Consider the following 18,140-nt stretch of genomic DNA (forward strand, 5'->3'; position numbering starts at 1 on the left):
AGCTTGGGATACGGCCCATTACGGGACTGCATGCGGCAGAAGCCAAGCAAACCAACACCACCAGTGGGTACACTAACAAAATACAGATATGATGCTAAGGAAAGTGTGTGAGTATAGTGGCATAGTCAAATTCACATGTATATTCGTTTCTGAATGCATAGGTCTGGTGGTTGTTTTGTTCACACACTCACTCTCTCTCTTTCTCTGCTTTCTCACGTACATGGACTCTGTGTTTTTTTCACGCTCAAATTTCAGTGCCTCTGAGTTTCCCTCTTCAAACGGGACTTTCCTTGTTTGTGTCTTGCGGTAGCAATATGGGCAGGCGCGTGCTCGGCAATGGGCACGGGGGGCACGTGCACCCCCCCCCCAAAAATTTTCAATCTGGGTAATTGTAATGTATGCAAATATGCTCTAAAATTCAAGAAAGGTTGCAAACAAATTGCAGAAAATTGCCGGGGGAGGCTCCCCTCGGCTCCCGTGCACCCCCCTAGTTGGGGGCCGAGCACGCCCCTGATGGGACATGATTATACTCTTCTTCCCTGACAATGTTGTATGGCATGCCAGGCACACTAACTTGCCATAGTCTCTTTTGAGCGGCTAATCTGGGAACTCCCGCACCCGCCAGTGTTTCGGCACTGATGGCCACTTCAGTGCTCTGTCCATGAGCTACTCGCGTCCTTTTGGAAACATTTTCAGACTTGGTAATAGCTGTTTTGAAGTGTTTTCTGGAAAGACCGCTTCCTCGCTATCGCGGCAGGATTTGCAGTTTCCACCTCGACGACGTCACTATCATCAGAGGACTCCGCCAAAAGCTCATCTGGAGAAAGCCCAGCTTTCTCCCAATTCCAAGAACGGCATCGCGGCGAGTCAGCCATCAGCGTTGGCTGCTAGTTAGCTGGTCTTACACAATGGTCAATGTCCGGTGAAAGTCCAGCGTTACTCTTCGACAAAGACATGGACTCTTGCTTCGATGAAGAATGCTTTTTTGTAACTACATTGTGGACTGTAACCGGGTAAGGTCTGTGTGCGTGTGCGCACCTCCACCGTTCCATGCTGGCTCACATAAATTTTGTTTCGTTGGTTCGGCGTTGTTATCTGGATCTTCAAAAAGTATTAGTTGCTGGCCGAAGATAGACTTCCGGGACCGGAAGTTTCTGCGAGAGTTTCCACACTGTGCTGGACTGTACACTACTGCGCCTGGCACTGCGTGCCACGATCTGTTTGGTACCATGCATGATGTGTACGGTCGGTGGTCTATCGCTTGTAAGTAATTAGTTGTAGTAATACATCGCGTAATAAATGTTGCCAATCAAATACCAACGCTATAGCCGATACGAATCTGTACATGACGAATTGACGATGTGTGTAGATCTACTAATATGACTGTAATACTATGCAGTCATGTAGAAAGTCGTATAATGCCATTTTTGGCCTCGTAATGCTTTATAATGCTCGTAATGCTCCGGGTGGTGTATAATGCTCGATATAATGCCGGCATTATCCGCCAACACCTACTGCATGGACTTCTGGGAGGGGCGAGCTCTGAGGATCGAGGCTGAGAGGCAATTCCATGTCTCAATCATTTGCGTTCCGCAAGAAATGTTCTACGGAAGACGCCCTCTGTGTGCTGACGGATAATCTGCAGAAGGCGAGAGACAGTGGCAAGATCACAGGGCTGTCAGTGTGCCTATAAGACATGTCGAAGGCTTTTGACAAAGTGCACCACGACGAGTTGATCCAAGACCTCCTTGAGGTTGTAATTTCTGGAAATGCCCTCAGTTGGTTCGTCGTCTACTTGTTCGGCCGCAAGCAGCAGATCCTCATCTCGCCTTCAACCAGCCCTGCTCTGGCTTGCACCTGCGGAGTGCCCCAATGCTCTGTTCTCGGCCCTATCCTCTTCAGTATAATTATACGCACGAGATGTCCCTTTGGTTTCCTCGCCTGTGCCAAGTGTACAACTAGCAGATGACATAGCCCTGCACGACTCCCAGGCCTCAGCGGCGGAAGCGTCCAGAACCCTCACCATAGCGGCAACTGCTCTGGCCGATTGGCTGAAGTCTCGAGGCCTCATCTTGAACGCCGCCAAGAGCAAGGTTCTAACTTCATGATTGTATCGCTTCCAGCATGTACAGGAAGTAACAGTCAAAAGCGGCGACTGTCTCCTCCCTTCAGCGTCTTCTGCGCGCTACCTCGGCGTTCACCTTGAGAATCGCCTAGATTGGGACACCCATCTAAACTATGTGGTCACCAAGGTTGCCAAGAAAATTGGCGCCCTGTGCCGCGCACGCCGAAGCCTATCAAGACGCTCTCGTCAGGTGTACGTGAAGGCGGTCATAATGCCCGACCTGCTTTGTGGTTCCAGCTGCTTTTCAGCCGCAATGCGAGAGGGGCAACTGAAACGACTGCAAACCGCGCAAAACAGAGCCATGCAGCCGCTGCTCACTCCTCACGCCCTGTGCCGTGTAAGCGAGCTATAATACAGGCAGAAAATATTGATCACCATCTGGCGGTGCATCCAAGCCCGCACCAGCCCTGCGCTCGCCCAGCTTCTGACCCCAGCACAAGGCACCCCTACCCGCCATTAGCAGTCAAATGGCCTACTAAGCCAGGCAAACCGTAGCCGCTGCGATCAGCGGAGATTTTCTGTTGCTGGTGCTCTGCTGTGGAACGCTCTCCCTGGTGAGGTCCGCAAAATTACCCGGCTACACGAGTTTTTTAAAGCATGCATGTGTACCATACGCCTGTAGGGAGTAGTTCGAGTTGCTGCTGATCGCTCTGCTCTCCCTCCCCGTGCAGTTCAGTAATCCTCGCGCAGTATCACAGATACATCGTATTCTCCCCCCCCCCCCCTTTACTCGCTTAGTATCCTAATCTCTTACTATGTGCTTCCATAGCCTTTACTATATTCTTCCATAGCCACTTCTAGGCTAAGTCTTCGCCATCATTTTGTTGGGTCGTTATCCCGTTTGAATGTGCGAAGTAAAATAAAAACCAGCCAACCAACCAAACATGTAATGGGGTAAGGACCGAAGGACATGTCATTGTTGCTAGACTGATATGAGGTGGTACAGTCTTGCCTTGGTCAGCTGGAATGGGTGGTGGCTCGCAATGGTGCGCACGCTGGCTCGGGTGCGGGCCCGGGCTGGGGCTGGAGCTGGCGGGGGTAGGAGGGCTGTGATCATGGCAGGACCAGTCACTGGCAGTCAGAGCTTGAAGTTGAACAGATAGCAGAGGGCAGCATGCAACAGAGCGACGGATGTCCAGGCTGGGCACGTAGCAGCTATCACCGATGACATGGAGTGCCCTATGTCGTTGGATGGCTGTAAGCTTGGCTAATAGTAATAGTGTGGAGGGTGCTGCGCTCATCCATACCAGCATCCCATATGCCAGGGTCGGCCGAACAAACCCACGGTACACTACGGCATGGCATCGTGAGTTGAGAGCGATGGCAGCCTTGCGGAAGAAGCCGAGTCGCTGCGCACCGCGTATGGCGAGAGACCGTACTAGTATGTGCTGCTTCAAGCATAGCCTGTCAAACGCGAAGGACTAAAGGGACCGTCACTTAAAGGGGCACTCCGGCTTCATTTTCGACGCCGAGTTTTCGATGCCAAGACGAAGGTTGGTGAAAGAGAAGACCCCTCGAACAAGAACGAGTCTCCAGAAGCGATCGAGTCGAGCAGGAAGACGACTTTTGAATTTCGCCGAGCGAGCGCTGATGACGTAATGAGGGATTAGCTTGCCAGTGGAAATGCATCTGCGCACATACATTTCACACACATTTTGGCCAATTTTCAATCGAAGAGGAGGTTGTTTTCTATGTTCTCTCAACGTCGTGAGCGATCCCGTCTTCTATACCCTTCCAGGTACCCTGAAGGTCCTCCAGAGGAGAATTTATCTCCAGCAAAGCGTTGTTGATCCGCTAAATTGGTCTCGAGACATATTCACCCAGTGCAGTGCTGACAAATGTAGAATGTTGAATCTGTGATAATTGTCGACGATGGACAGAAAGGTTGATAGCCGCTGTCGCAGGGAAAGTGAAGCTGCTGGAAGTAACAACGGGGAGCTTGTTAGCATCACTTGATCAAAGCAGCTAGACGGAATCGGGGAGTACTGACTATTTGTCTCGCCCTTAGTTTAGTGAATTTTATGATCAGAAATATTTCGCCATCGATCAGGATCCCTTCTACAAGATGTGTAGTACAGGTGATTTCTGAACTTGACGATATGGAGACCGACCAGTAGACCTACCAACAACGTGTACCTGCAGGAAATTCACCCAAGGCTATTGCTAACGCTATCCTCTTCAGTGGCTGTTGTTTTTTTAGTAAACATGTGTTCACTTCTCTCAACATACTCCTGCATGGCAGCAAGAAGGTGCGCTATGGAATTCAACGCCACAATCTTCGCCCAGCTGTGGATGAAGCATGGTCAAGTCATGGCAGTACATACATGTATACTTGAACCAGATGAGAAATTGAAGTTCATTTGTGATGCGAAGTTTGACAGCCCCAGTGACTTAGTCAAGCGTTGTCTTTTGCCGTGGCACAAATTGCTGAAGAATCCGAGATGGTCTTGGAATTATGCACATGGATACTACGAGAAATAATGGTGGCATGAACCATTGTGGAATGGGACAGCTCACGGAGAATACTGGAATAGCTCAAGTATCTCTAGGCGATTGTAAATCCTGTTCTGGCTGATAGCTTCGGCCTGCTGCGCCCGTCCTTGTACAATGATGGGAACATGTATTTCTGTTTTCTACATAATTATTTGCTATCTACTGTACTGTGCAGGTTCCTTATATAGAAATATGTTCAACCCCCCCCCCCCCCCCACACACACACACATACCCACATAAATATGAACTAACAATTTCACTGTTGGACTCGCCGGCGGCTAGAGAGCAAAGGATTGATTTATAGCAAAGAAAAGGACCAGAATTACAGATGGAGCGGACTCGCTCCCTTCTATTTACACTGCAACGTTCGAACACATTTTCGTAGTTAAAACAACGTTTCGGCATATAGCCCTCATCAGGTTTGCAATGATGTGCACTCTACAAAGGAGCAGCAAATATACTGTGCTGTGCTGTGTTTGCGCCAAATGTGTCAGCTACAAAGGTGGCGAAAGGGATTGGTGATATATTAATATCCAGATACGATATATTCACAGTAGAGAAAAGGACCAGGGAACTACAAGTTACGCTATAATGTCCACGAACAATTTCACTGTATTTGAAATAATTTTGTTTGATACCCTGAGAACTCTGAAACTTTGCAGCACTGTGGATTATATGCGGATATAACATTTATGGAAGGAACACATAGTTCAAATAATTATAGCACTGAATAGTTGAGATTGTGAGCACATTCCAATCAGTACTCTACATAATTATTTATAAGCAGTGGCAATCGTTAGGAATAGGTCGTGAGTTGTCAGAGTGCTCTAGTATATGAGAGAATGTTTTGTTTGTCTAATCGACGGCTCGTTTGAAGCCAGAGTTGTTTGAACTTGTTTCAGTCGACTTGATTCTAGACAGTAGTCGAAGGAGTGCTATGAAGTATACACCAGGCGTAGTCTGTAAGGTATCTCGTGAGAATTCTGTCGGTACACATCAGGTATCAGCTTGCAAAGATGGCTCCTCTCTGTTTCTTGAAAGCCTGTATAGTTGGACTGTGGCTCCAGCGATTCCCTTCTCAGAGCAGGTACCATAGCCAATGCGGTCAATGCATATTGGACAGACCTGTGTGCACAACAGAAATAGTGGAGAGAAATCTCTCAGCTCATGAACACATCAGTGAAGTTTGAACTGCCGTTGTTTGTGGCCATCAGTATAAGCCTACCGACTATAAGAATAATGTGCAAAAAAACCTCTATAACTACAGCTGGGGCCATGGAATTATAAAGCATCTAGCTTAGGGAACTGCCAATTCTGGTCGGAGTTGCGTTCGAGGCCTGCAATTCACGATGGCTATCGTATGTTGCATTGACCAGAGATCATATAAAACTTCCATGCCACATTGAAACACGCACTACTTTCGAGTACTTTGGTATCCCCCACCAAATGGGCATTCGTTCCCGGGGTGGCAGGCGTCAACATTCGTTATGCCTGGATCAGATTTCATTGACCCCAACAGTCATGAAGAATCATTTTTACTTTGACTGGATTTCAGTACAAGTTAGTTGTAGAACTGCAGAATAAATTTTGTTGTATTTGGGCAACCATTTCTCTACAAACGCTCTATTAGGAATTTTTTTATAAAATACATTTCCAAATTCCACATCTACCCAAATCGGAATACTTGATCACGTATTCAGTCCTACACGGAATGTTTAGAAAACGCCAGGGAATAGGAATTTGCTAACGAGAACTCCAGGCCAGGGTACTAGCATACGAACAAAACAAGATAAAAACTCACCAGTATACTTGTAGTAATTCATGTCGGTGTAATATTCACGATAAGCAACGAGGCACCCTCCGATTTGGTCAAGCTGCTTTGAAGTCTGGTTGTTCAGGTGATACAAACGGGCTCCCCGTTGTTACTTCCAGCAGCTTCACTCTCCCTGCGCCAGTGGCTATCAGCCTCTCTCTCCATCGTCGACAATTATCACAGATTCAACATTCTACATTTATCAGCACTGCACTGGGTGAATATGTCTCGAGACGAATTTAGCGGATCAGCAACGCTTTGATGGAGATAAATTCTCCTCTGGAGGACCTTCAGGGTACCTGGAAGGGTATAGAAGACGGGATCGCTCACGGCGTTGGGAGAACATAGCAAACAACCTCTTCTTCGATTGAAAATTGGCCAAAAAGTGTGTGAAATGTATGTGCGCAGATGCATTTCCACTGGCAAGCTAATCCCTCATTACGTCATCAGCGCTCGCTCGGCGAAATTCAAAAGTCGTCTTCCTGCTCGACTCGATCGCTTCTGGAGACTCGTTCTTGTTCGAGGGGTCTTCTCTTTCACCAACCTTCGTCTTGGCATCGAAAACTCGGCGTCGAAAATGAAGCCGTAGTGCCCCTTTTTTGGCTTTAATTTTTGCCGACTACCCGCCAAAAAAACCTTTTCGTTTCACGTGTCAGACACGTCCGCGAGCGCGTACGACTCGCGCTCGCCCGCGCTACCTTTCACGTCAAGCAATCTGTTCACGCCACATGGCTGGATAGCGCGTACATGCAAACATGATTGAAGACTTGCAAAATCAATTTTTTTACAAGTCCAGGCGCTAGGGCCAGGGCTAGGCAGTACTGCCTAGCCCTATCCAGCCATGTCGCGTGAACAGATTGCTTGACGTGAAAGGTAGCGCGGGCGAGCGGTACTAATGCCTAATGCCCAGGCAAGAAAGGGTTTGCTCCCCACACCGGAGCTCGCGCTATTCCGCCGACTTTACTTGACACTTGACTGACTCACGACTGCCATCCAGAGCACACGAGAAGTCCATCGAACCTTCGACTTGGCAAACCTGCAAGAAAGCACCACTCCCTGCTCAATACACAGTGTTTCGGGGAATTCACCCCTCATCAGTTGAGCTTGAGTAGGCTGAGGAAGATTGTGCCTGAAGAGCACCACTTATATAGTGCTCTCCAGGCACAAACATCACCAGGGATACAAACTTACAGAGACGCTCCATTTCCAGCGCGACAAACACCTCGTGAACACCAGATAGCAGCGTGAGTCAGTGTCGCTCCTGGACGGTGAGACCAGACGTTGAGGACCCTCGGTCATTCGCAACGCTGTCACCTCCAAACCAACTAGTCGCAAGCCCGCGCTGGGCACAACAATACGAAGTAGTGGTCGCGACTTCGGCGATGATTTGTAAGAAAGGGTTTGCTCCCCACACCGGAGCTCGCGCTATTCCGCCGACTTTACTTGACACTTGACTGACTCACGACTGCCATCCAGAGCACACGAGAAGTCCATCGAACCTTCGACTTGGCAAACCTGCAAGAAAGCACCACTCCCTGCTCAATACACAGTGTTTCGGGGAATTCACCCCTCATCAGTTGAGCTTGAGTAGGCTGAGGACCGGTGTGGGGAGCAAACCCTTTCTTACAAATCATCGCCGAAGTCGCGACCACTACTTCGTATTGTAATGCCCAGGCAGCTGACTTTATTTTCGGAGAAACACTACTCATTGTAGTAAAAAGTAACAATGAATAGCGATAATTATAATCATCTAGGAAGGATCGCTACCCTAACGCGAAGGAAAGGCCTTGCGCGGCTGCTCTACGAAGTGTTGAAGAAAGACTCATCAAAGTTAGTTGGTGGACGAACAACTCGCTGGCGCCGGAAAACTTGGCCCCCAACGATGGTGTTTGGTGAATCATCAAGCATAATGTCTTGTAGCAGTGTTCACCGAGGAAGGAGAACGCTCTAGCCGCTGCTGTTGTCCGTTTCATCCACGTTGGGCATTAGCTGCACCGCGCCTATTGTGTTTTAGTATTCCATGGACACACATTAGCATTCAGAGCGATTGTGGAGCCACAATTTACTTCACACAGCGTTGTATTGTCCACGAGCGCAAACTTCATTATCAGCAGTAACTGTTACTCTTCATCCTACATGTAGACTTGGAGTATACACGGCCTTGTCACGACAGCGACAGCTCTACAGAGTGTTCAAGTGAGAAACATTAATTTCAATTGTTGGTGGACGAATAAATGACTGGTTCCGAAAAACGCGGCCTGCACCGATGGTGTTTGGTGGTTCATCAAACAGGGTGACCAGCAGTGTTCACCGAGGAAGGAGAATGCACTCGCCACCACTCCGATTCATCCAAGTGGGCGTTAGCTGCGCCGCGCCTATTGTGTTTTAGTATTCCATGGACGCACACTAGCGTTCTCAGCGATTGTGGAGCCACAACATATCTTCATGCGGCGTTGCACTGTCCAAGAGCAGGAACGTCAGCAGTGACCCATCATCATACATGTAGATTTGGAGTATACACACCATGCGCCAATGGGCCTTGGCACAACAGCGGCAGCTCTGCAGAGTGTTCAAGTGAGAAACATTTGTTTCGACTTTTGGTGGACGAACAAATCGTGAAAAACGTGGCCTGCGCCGATGGTGCTTGAAACATCAAGCATGGTATGTGGTGACTGTCAGTGTTGATCGAGGAAAGAGAACACTCAGGCCGTCGACCGTTCATCCACTTCGTTAGCTGCACCAAGTCTATTGTGTCCTTGTATTCCATGGGCACACAATCATGAAGCATGGCGTCTGAGCTGTGTTAACCCCTTGAGCGCGGATGACGTACTAGTACGTCATAACACCCACACAGTGCCCCACGGATGACGTACTAGTACGTCACGCGCTTATATTCAAACTAACGGCCCGTATCTTCAGTCTTCAGGTCTGTTAGCCGATTGGTAGTGTCTATGCCTTGTGTACGAGAGGTACCGGGTTCAGTTCCCAGCTGTCAATGTACAGCGATCAGCACAGCTCTTTTTTTCTCCTTTTTTACGCGCGCATACCACGCAATTGGTGCAATTTCTCAAAAATCGACCTGAGTATGCCGCTCGGCCTGGCGTGCCTTGGCCGATTTTCGCTTTTGTTCTTGTTGTCGAGTGCTGGTCTGGGTCCTACCTACTACTGCCTGTGGTTGTGGCTCCCAAAGATTTCACGACTTGACATAGCCAAGGTTTGAAAATTTTCAAAAAAGACCATTTTTCTTACGTGGTGCACTGACAAACAGCCCCGCGCTCAAGGGGTTTTTAACAGAGCGGGGAGATGCTCTTGCTGCTATCTTATCTGTCCTGTGTATTCGCAAGTGCCGAAGGCTCACAACGATGGTGTTAAGCAAGTCAGATAAAATAGAGTCAACGTAAGTACGCATGTGTACTCTTACTGACTGAAACATAAGTGGGGTGTAAGAGCTAATTCAGGCCTCATTTACACGACAACGATTGAAAAACGTTTTTCAATCGTTTTCGAAACGTTTTTGCTGTTTACACGAAAACGATAATCGTGTACACTGCAACACTTTTTTCGGTGCGCAATGGTCACGTGCAAAAAGTTGGCCTGGCGCAGGCTGGCGGCGGCATGTTTTGAGTACAAGGCTCGTACTAGTAAAACGTTTTTGCCGTTTACACGAGAACGAAACGGAACGAAAACGATTGAAAAACACTTTGAGGCCGTTTTTCGTTTGAAACGTTTTTGAAACGTTTTTCAGCGTTGTCGTGTAAACGCTCTTATCAAAATCTATGGAAGCGTATTCTTTTGAAAACGTTTTTGACAAAAACGTTTTTCAATCGTTGTCGTGTAAACGAGGCCTCAAATGGTGTCGTGACATTCTCATGTACGAGGTTAGTGTGTAGTACTTGTTACGTACTGAATTCTGTGACTCAGTTGTTTTGTCTCCATATACTGCATGCATTCACGTAACCTCGTTTCACAGTTATCAGTTTGACCCTGAGTTCATGTCTGTTATCCCGTGTCTCCTCTACTTATTTTTGTTTCCACACGGTTCATGGTGTAGCGCTGCACGTGTTCCGTCAGTTTGAACTTCAGCATAAATCGCAACTGCTTGTACTTTCAGACATGTCATGTGATTGTTGCCAGGGTTTGAGCCAATCAGAGCGCTTACAGGCAGGGCCTGAACCCCTGATCATGCCTTGCCTGCCAGCTCTACTAGTAGTAGAGCTGGCAGCACTACGATATTATATGTGCGCTTGGGCTTGCTTTCCCTTGGTAGTTGGAAGTCAGTGGCTGTTTTAGGACTCTTAGATTATGACTTATGTACAGAAAGTGGTGGACATCACGCAACTGCATCGTAAATAAAAGGGTGGTTGTCAACTGACAACCGCATAATTTTTCGACATAATTAATAAAAGAATTTTCATCTAAAGAGTGAATAGCAACTAAATAGAGCGGTTGTCGGTTGACAAACCCCCTTTTATTTAGATTATGTATCTGAAGTAAACACAACGTAGAAATATCACAACTGTCTCTTGTGTATTATATCCGTCTGATGTCACCAGATCGTCACATGGTGCTGTGACCAAGATACGGATCATGCCGAACGCTGATTCAACTGGACGAATCGCGAGGCTTTTCAGATGCAGGGACACAATGGAAACTGAACGACTTCAGAACAGCACTGAAGCGTTATGTTATCATTAGGAGTTATCATGCAAGACGCCTTTCTGCGCCGCACAAACACAGGCGGTACTACAGCAGAAGATGTCACTCACTATTCTGCAGGTGCACTGGTGACAGGCGCATGCAAGTTCACCAGAAGGAAGCGGTCTGATGGTAACTGGAATGCCAGCAGTATGAGAGGGTGTGCATTCTGCGGCGGATCTCACCTGGACAAGAGCTGCGCGAAATACACAACAGTAGCACAGCGGAAAGAATAACTGATTGAACAGAAGCGTTGCTTTGTGTGTTTGCGCACAGGGCACCGGTCAACTCAGTGCAAGGCCACCCGCAAGTGTAATGTGTGTTCTCGCATGGGTCACCAATCAGAGTCACCATCATGTCACGATCTGCCCTGAATCTCAACAGAAATCTGACAGCAGTACCAACATAGTAGCTGACCAGCCTGTGGCTGACAAGGTACCAGCATCTAGCGCAACAGCAGGTAGTGCAGCATCAACCAGTATCGCCATTGACCGTAAGATAGTCAGTCGTCTTGATCGGTGCAGATTTCCTCTGGGAGTTTTGACGGAGAGCACCAGAGGACTTCCGCCAGGACTACAGGTTCTGCCTACCACAGTCGGTTTTGTGGTGACTGGCCAAACACGTCACTCCAAGCACTCAGCTACGCCGATGAGCAGCCATGCCAGCTATCGTTTCTCTAACTGATGCAACTTCCGACTCCTGCACCATCCCAGATCTGTGGGACCTAGACTGTGTTGATATCCAGGATTCAGGCAATCTTACTAACAACGACCTAGCCATTAGGCAATTCATCATTGTTCTACGATTTTGCCTGCCACCAATCGTCATGACCTGCGATACTGAGAAGGCCATTTTACAAATCAGTGCCAACCCAGCATACAGAGATGCGACACGATTTCTGTGGTTAACCAACTCCGACAGTCCATCAGTCACCCCATCCAGCCTGTTCACGCTCGTAAGCAGTCCATTTCTGCTTGGCGCGTCTATACAGCATCATTTGGCACAGCAAGATGACAAAACAGCTAGCAGTGGCTATTGGTGAGAACATTTTCTGCTGTGCCATTGGAGTGTGCACGATACACGAACCCTGCTCTTTTGTTGGCACCGCCTATGTAACTTACTGCATAGGGTACAAGGTGACCGTTGTCGGTTCACATGTACTCCAGTTATTACACCGTGCATGCACTGAGTCTGTGCTGCACTGTGCATCCATAGGTGTTCGTTTGCGGTAGCGCAAGGTGACACGCAAGGTTGATGTATTGTTTTGTCCGCTGCTATTCGAAGCTCTCGGAGTCGGAAGCGTTACCTCTGTTTCCCCGTTCCTCCCTGCGCGGAGTCTGTAGTTCTGGCTTGCAGTCGCTGTTACATGCATGTTGGCAGTTGCATGTGTTTTGGTTTTCAGTTGTCTATATTTGTTTTGTGTGGACGACAGTTCAATATTCTAGCAGTTGTTACACTTCCTACATTCCGTAGTTATCTGCGGTTGGTGTTCGAGAGAGCAAACTGTGTTCTTCTCCAGAGTGGAGTAAACCATTCGCTTGTGTCTGAGGAAAACCCTGTGTGTTGACGAAGAGGTTGACTTGGCTGTAGAGTGAAAGTACCACATGGTCACATGGTCCACAAAATCTTAGAACTAACTTAGGGTCTTCTGGCGTATGGTATAATTATATGAGCAGCATGAGAGTGAAGTAAAAGACTATTAGCTCAAACATTCAGTCATTCAAGAGTAGGTGTTTCATCACGGAATAGGTTCCGCAGTTCACTTACACACTGCAACAATGGACCAGCAGTGTCCAGCATACAATAGAGTCATGTGAATATGTACCGTATGCATACTCACAGCTGCAAGGCCAGCGCCCCGTGGCTGCTTGACTTCTCAATCGATATAAATATTCACAACAGTAAGACTCTGTGATCAATCAGAGCTGTGCTTCGAAGTAGTCACAAATGCCCGATGATCAGTCACAAAACTAAACTTGGCAACCAGTCACAGCTTCCACGGTGCCCCAAGACCAGTCACCAGAGATGACCTTAGTAAATCTGCAGGGAGTTTCATTATCTGTTCATTGCAGAGTCCACTATGCTATGATTCAAGAGTGGGGTAGCGTTCCTGCGGACGCGGAAAACTTGGCTGGAACCCGAGTGTCACGTGAACCCTGATTTTTAAGACTTTTATTATATGTTTTACGATGAGCCTATTATACGCGATACAGGCTCAGAACACACTTTTCGTCTAGTTGGCATATCAGGGATATAGGGCGGAGCACCCCATATCCCCAATTATGACACGCGAGTAATAGTGAAATACGATTGGCGTATTGTGCTGGACTGACTGCGGTAATGTAAAGCTAAAATCAAGCAGTCAGTTTGCCCTTAGCATGGCCTTGTCATGAGGGTGCCACATCCGTGGAAAGGCAACATGCCGGCTAATCTCCCTGAGAAGTTGAGTGGTTATCAGCAGGCGATGACGCTGTGTCGATGATGACCTGTTGATGCCCGACAGGAACCTTGCGAGGAGAGTCATTGGGCCTGACGGGTAGGTAAAGCCAACTATTTACTTCCACATGAAGTTTGCGGATGGCCGACATGTAGACATGGACAGATCGGGGCTGAAAAGTTCTGAACAACTCGGCAGCAAAATAACACATAAAGTAAAAAGTCATCACCTGGCAATGGATTCCAGTCATGCCCTTGACAGAACTGGAAGTAACGGGTATCGGCGGAAAAATATTTCCGGCTGGTGCCAGTGCTGCTAGCTGCAGCACGGAGTCCGGCAACTGAGAGTTGGCAAGACTGGCTGATCTGGCTCAGCTGCTGCTTCCGGAGCCCTCGATGGTTCAAACACCATCGGCGCAGGCCACGTTTTTCAGCACCGACGATTTGCTCGTCCACCAAAAGTCGAAACAAATGTTTCTCACTTGAACACTCCGCAGAGCTGCCGCTGTTGTGCCAAGGCCCATTGGCGCATGGTGTGTATACTCCAAATCTACATGTATGATGATGGGTCACTGCTGACGTTTCTGCTCTTGGACAGTGCAACGCCGCATGAAGATATGTTGTGGCTCCACAATCGCTGAGAACGCTAGTGTGCGTCCATGGAATACTAAAACACAATAGGCGCGGCGCAGCTAACGCCCACTTGGATGAATCGGAGTGGTGGCGAGTGTATTCTCCTTCCTCGGTGAACACTGCTGGTCACCCTGTTTGATGAACCACCAAACACCATCGGTGCAGGCCGCGTTTTTCGGAACCAGTCATTTATTCGTCCACCAACAATTGAAATTAATGTTTCTCACTTGAACACTCTGTAGAGCTGTCGCTGTCGTGACAAGGCCGTGTATACTCCAAGTCTACATGTAGGATGAAGAGTAACAGTTACTGCTGATAATGAAGTTTGCGCTCGTGGACAATACAACGCTGTGTGAAGTAAATTGTGGCTCCACAATCGCTCTGAATGCTAATGTGTGTCCATGGAATACTAAAACACAATAGGCGCGGTGCAGCTAACGCCCAACGTGGATGAAACGGACAACAGCAGCGGCTAGAGCGTTCTCCTTCCTCAGTGAACACTGCTACAAGACATTATGCTTGATGATTCACCAAACACCATCGTTGGGGGCCAAGTTTTCCGGCGCCAGCGAGTTGTTCGTCCACCAACTAACTTTGATGAGTCTTTCTTCAGCACTTCGTAGAGCAGCCGCGCAAGGCCTTTCCTTCGCGTTAGGGTAGCGATCCTTCCTAGATGATTATAATTATCGCTATTCATTGTTACTTTTTACTACAGTGAGTAGTGTTTCTCCGAAAATAAAGTCAGCTGCCTGGGCATTAGGCATTAGATTAGTACTGCCTAGCCCTAGCGCCTGGACTTGTAAAAAAATTTGATTTTGCAAGTCTTCAATCATGTTTGCATGTACGCGCTATCCAGCCATGTGGCGTGAACAGATTGCTTGACGTGAAAGGTAGCACGGGCACGGGTGTTTCGCAGCGGCCACTCGTCAAGATGGCGGCAAATCCGAGAGTAGAAAAATTTCGACTCTGCCTATGTGCGGCGGATGCGAATCTCGCACGTGCATGCAAAATCTAGCCTTCTGCAGATTTGGGTAAAGCAAGTGTACGTGTGTGGGAACGACGACCTTTTCCGAGAGAGAATGTCGCTCTTTTCATCCCAACATTTTACTCTCCACGCTCTCCCTCCCAGCTTATTGATATGAGTATCTGCTACCGAGTAGAAGTCTCCATCTTCACAGTAGGCCAGGCATAATCGCAACGTTGAAATACTTTGCTCACTTGGTTTTTTTGGTCCTTTGAGATGATGCGGCTGTTGTGTACAACTCGAAGTGACAAACTTGAGACCCCCGCGCCACAAAAAACTAAGGCGCGCCACAAAGTTTCGTTTGGCTGTTCGATGAAAGGATGTATGGAAGCAGGGATAAAAACTATCGTGGCTGCCGGCAAAACTCCTAGTAATGTAATAAACGGGGGTGTGACTTTGGTAATTCTAAGAAGAATGTACGCACCGCCATTCCACAACGAGACGAAACTACGAGCTCAAAAACACTCCGATTTTCAAACAAACGACGCAGGAAAGAAGACATGGCCGCAGTGTTTCCGTGTGGTCTTCAAAACACCTAATTTTACTTCGATAGCGGCTGGTTCAGGGCAAATTCAGGCCCTATTCGACAGCGTCGTACCACTCAGATTCGCCCAAAACACGAGGAAATGTACGGTAGATCCAAATGCGTACGCATTTTGCGTACGGGGACGACTGGCCAGAGTTCATGCACTGCAAACACCCGTGCGGGCGCGGCGAGCGCGAGTCGTACGCGCTCGCGGACGTGTCTGACACGTGAAACGAAAAGATTTTTTTGGCGGGTAGTCGGCAAAAATTAAGTGACGGTCCCTTTAAAGGGGAAGTATACCCTAAAATCAAATTTTCACCAGTTGTAGTCTTCTGGGTGCTGAGTCGAATGGTCTTGGTCCGAGGAAGCTGCGACGCTCCCTTCCTACTTGAATCCCAATCGAACTCGCGCACTTCCACCGAAACTGGGTGACTGCGCCCTACTAGATGGGGATTTGTATGCAAAATGTCACTAAAAGCGCCATTTCGTTCTTATAAAAGCACGGATCACCGCGATTGGCCCATATGTTGTAGTCTTTTGGACGCTGAGTCGACTGGTTTTGGTCCGAAAAGGCTGCGATGCAGCGTTCCTCCTTTATTCCCAATCGAACATGGTTGAACAAGCGGTCACGTGCTCCTGGGTGCCCAAATCACCTGGTCACCGCGCCAGCAGGTGACAACTTTCACACCAAGGTTCAACTCGAGTTCAACTCGAGTGACAGGACTGCACCCAAAAAAGGTCAAACAGGCTAGTAAGTTGTACCCTGCAGGCACGGTGACCAGCTGACTGGTGTACGCAGGAGCACGTGACCGCTTGTTCAACCATGTTCGATTGGGAATAAAGGAGGAACGCTGCATCGCAGCCTTTTCGGACCAAAACCAGTCGACTCAGCGTCCAAAAGACTACAACATATGGGCCAATCGCGGTCATCCGTGCTTTTATAAGAACGAAATGGCGCTTTTAGTGACATTTTGCATACAAATCCCCATCTAGTAGGGCGCAGTCACCCAGTTTCGGTGGAAGTGCGCGAGTTCGATTGGGATTCAAGTAGGAAGGGAGCGTCGCAGCTTCCTCGGACCAAGACCATTCGACTCAGCACCCAGAAGACTACAACTGGTGAAAATTTGATTTTAGGGTATACTTCCCCTTTAAAGGGGCACTCCGGCTTCATTTTCGACGCCGAGTTTTCGATGCCAAGACGAAAGTAGGTGAAAGAGAAGACCCCTCGAACAAGAACGAGTCTCCAGAAGCGATCGAGTCGAGCAGGAAGACGACTTTTGAATTTCGCCGAGCGAGCGCTGATGACGTAATGAGGGATTAGCTTGCCAGTGGAAATGCATCTGCGCACATACATTTCACATACTTTTTGGCCAATTTTTAATCGAAGAGGAGGTTGTTTTCTATGTTCTCTCAACGTCGTGAGCGATCCCGTCTTCTATACCCTTCCAGGTACCCTGAAGGTCCTCCAGAGGAGAATTTATCTCCAGCGAAGCGTTGTTGATCCGCTAAATTCGTCTCGAGACATATTCACCCAGTGCAGTGCTGATAAATGTAGAATGTTGAATCTGTGATAATTGTCTACGATGGAGAGAGAGGTTGATAGCCGCTGTCGCAGGGAAAGTGAAGCTGCTGGAAGTAACAACGGGGAGCTTGTTAGCATCACATGTGCATCCAGACTTCAAAGCAGCTTGACGGAATCGGGGAGTACTGACTATTTGTCTCGCCCTCAGTTTAGTAAATTTTATGACCAGAAAATTATTCGATCAGGATCCCTTCTACAAGATGTGTAGTAAAGGTGATTTCTGAACTTGACGATATGGAGACCGACCAGTAGACCTACCAACAACGTGTACCTGCAGGAAATTCACCCAAGGCTATTGCTATCCTCTTCAGTGGCTGTTGTTTTTTAGTAAAAATATGTTCACTTCTCTCAACATACTCCTGCATGGCAGCAAGAAGGTGCGCTATGGAATTCAACGCCACAATCTTCGCCCAGCTGTGGATGAAGCATGATCGAGTCATGGCAGTACATATACTTGAAACAGATGAGAAATTGAAGTTCATTTGTGATGGGAAGTTTGACAGCCCCAGTGACCGAGTCAAGCATTGTCTTTTGCCGTGGCGCAAATTGCTGAAGAATCCGAGATGGTCTTGGAACTATGCACATGGATACTACCAGAAATAATGGTGGCATGAACCATTGTGGAATGGGACAGCTCACGGAGAATACTGGAATAGCTCAAGTATCTCTAAGTGATTGTAAATCCTGTTCTGGCTGATAGCTTCAGCCTGCTGCGCCCGTCCATGTACAATGATGGGAACATGCATTTCTGTTTTCTACATATTTGCCGGCTACTGTACTGTGGTATTACAGTTGCAGGTCCCTTATATAAAA

At 48.0% G+C, this 18,140-nt stretch overlaps 1 long non-coding RNA gene across 1 annotated transcript; it reads left to right on the plus strand.

Moving 5' to 3' along the window:
• Positions 1-9,240: 9,240 nt before the first annotated feature.
• On the plus strand, positions 9,241-12,659 carry LOC135810458 (uncharacterized). Its single transcript, XR_010552319.1, has 2 exons — positions 9,241-9,828; positions 10,985-12,659. It is a non-coding gene; the product is annotated as an uncharacterized LOC135810458 (long non-coding RNA).
• The last annotated feature ends 5,481 nt before the right edge of the window (positions 12,660-18,140 follow it).

Source organism: Sycon ciliatum, chromosome 1, assembly GCF_964019385.1.
Source record: "Sycon ciliatum chromosome 1, ocSycCili1.1, whole genome shotgun sequence".
Classification (NCBI taxonomy): Eukaryota; Metazoa; Porifera; class Calcarea; order Leucosolenida; family Sycettidae; genus Sycon; species Sycon ciliatum.